This window comes from Orycteropus afer, unplaced genomic scaffold (genome assembly GCF_000298275.1).
Source record: "Orycteropus afer afer isolate SDZICR_OR568_19922 unplaced genomic scaffold, OryAfe1.0 scaffold00069, whole genome shotgun sequence".
Lineage (NCBI taxonomy): Eukaryota > Metazoa > Chordata > Mammalia > Tubulidentata > Orycteropodidae > Orycteropus > Orycteropus afer.
Genome location: NW_006921656.1, coordinates 1923954 through 1926412, shown reverse-complemented (window position 1 = coordinate 1926412; position 2459 = coordinate 1923954). Strand labels below are relative to the sequence as shown.

Genomic DNA, 2459 nt, shown 5'->3' with positions numbered 1-2459 from the left:
AAGGCTGTGATCTTTACAGAAACCAAAACCAAACTCACTGCCATCGAGTCACTTCCAATTCACAGAGACACGCTTTGGGTTTCCGAGGCTGTAAATCTTTATGGAAGTAAGATTGCCCCATTTTCCTTCCACAGAGCAGCTGGTGGGTTTGAACTGCTGACCGTCCGGTTAGCAGTCAAGTCCCTTATCCACTATGCCACCAGCCCAAACCAAACCCACTGCCATGGAGTCAATTCGGACTCACAGCGCCCCTAGAGGACAGAGTAGAACTGCCCCAGAAGGTCTCCAGGGCTGTCAGTCTTCATGGAAGCAGACTGTCGTATCTTTCTCCTGCAGAGTGGCTGCTGGGTTTGAACTGCCGACCTCTCAGCAACTGAGTGCTTAACCACTGTGCCACCAAGGCTCCTTCTCACATGGCAGACAATTGGTTAAGTAGTTGCTGAAAGAACTAGCTGAATCTCAAAGTAACCAGTGACAGGCCCTTGCTCTTGAACTTTATACTCTGAATTACACTTTGACCGACTATTTCGAGTCCTTGATGAAATGCTAACTTAATTTAACAGGACACTAAAAGGCATAATCTGGAAAAGGATTTATAATGAAAACCCAGAGAAACAGAGACTCCCTTACAGTGAAAACTCCGACTCCCGCATTAATAACACTCACATGCAGCACACAGCAGGAGGGGAAGTAGCAGGGATGCCCTGGGGTTCTTAGGGGCCGGCATCTTCCCAGGCATTTAACCAACACCAGACTATGGGCCTTTTAAAGAAGCTCTGGTGGCATAGTGCTTAAGGCATTTAACTGCTAACCAGAAGGCTGGGCAATCTACTGCAGAGACACCGTCTTGGAAACCCAAGGAGGGGTCGCTGTGAGTCGGGTCCGACTTGACCGGCACATAACAGCAACAACAACAACAACTCTTGTTATTTCACAGTGAACATGGACTCCGTGTATTAAAATGAATGAAATCAAGTGTTCCCACCCTGCTACCAGCCATGCAACCAGGAAGGCACATCAAAACGCTGGCTGCTGGGGAACAGAGAAATGGAGGGGACCACAGATACCGCCTGGCTCAACAAGCTGTTGTCAGGAAACCTGACCTCCCAATACCTCACAGTCTGGCAGAGCAGCCTGCAATGTGGCCCTGCCTCAACTCAGACTCGGCTCTTTCCAGTGTGTTCCGCCTCAAGGAGCTAGGAGAATTATGAACATCAACAATGCACAGTGTGGGCAACGGCTGGAAAACGAGTACATGACAGCCAGGGAAATGTGGCATGTTAAACGACGCCGCACACACAAAACCAAACTCCCACAGCCTCTTACGGGGTAGTACTGGGCAGTGAGGGCCAGTAGTCTCAGACCAAAAACCTTTACTGGCCTTTTGGTTATAAAAGCAACACTCAGTGTGTCAAAGGATATGGACTGGACAGCTGTGAGGCACTGGGGAAAACACCCTGAGCAAGAAGGGCAGGCCCCTGTGCTGCTGCAGCTCACAGGGGCCACCTCTGCTGCTTGTCACTCGGCTTAATAAGAGTTTCTTGAGCAGGTACGTACTGTCATCAACAACGACCATTTAAAAGTCACCGATCAAATGAAAAAGACCACGAGGGCTGGTGAGGATGTGAGGACCTGGGAGGCCCTGCCCTGCTACAGAAACGTACAGTGGGCAGCTGCTGAGGGAGACAGCCAGGCGGTTCCTCAGGAAATCACCCCCTTGCCAGCAATTCTACTCCTGGGCTAGACCTAAAAGGCTGAGAAGCTCCGCCCACACGAAAGCCTGTACAAGCACGTTTGCAGCAGCATTATTCCTCACACCGACAGGTGGAAAGCACGCCAACTGATGAAGGGCCTGGCAAATGAGGTCTGTCCACCCCAACAATGGACTATTATCTGGCCATAGAAAGGAAGACGTTCTGATACCTGCTCCAAATGGATGAGCTTCAGAAACATGGTGCCCAGCAATAGAAGCCAGTCATAAAAGGCCACAGGTGTGTGATCCCATTCGTACGAACCGTCCACAGGAGGCAGATCCACAGACAGAAAGGAGGCTGCTGGTTGCCAGGGGGAACGGGGAGCGACTTGTTAACAAGCAGCAGGTGTGTGTGTGTGTGTGTGTGTGTGTGTGTGAGAGATAAAGTGCTCTAAACTGATGGCGGTGATGGTTGCACAATTCTTTTAATACACTGAAAACTACCAAAACATACACTTCATTATTTTTTTAATTATTATCTTTTTTGATCAAGAATGCTTATTAGGCTAGCTCACTGTATGTGGGTATCTCTCTCTCTCTTTTTTTTTTAAATATATTTTTTATTGTGATTTGGGTGAAAGCAAAATGTACACTTTTAAGAAAGTTGAATTTTGACATGCAAATCAAAACAACGAGATACCACTCCACCCTAGCATCAATAGCAAAATTCAAAAAACCAGAAAACAATAAATGCTGGTGAGGGCGT

The 2459-nt window shown here is 48.1% G+C and overlaps 1 protein-coding gene across 1 annotated transcript in view; it reads right to left on the bottom strand.

Annotated features, from left to right (window-relative positions):
• Positions 1–2459, bottom strand: part of PTK2 (protein tyrosine kinase 2) — a 190187-nt gene that overhangs the window by 66667 nt on the left and 121061 nt on the right. The window lies entirely within an intron of this gene.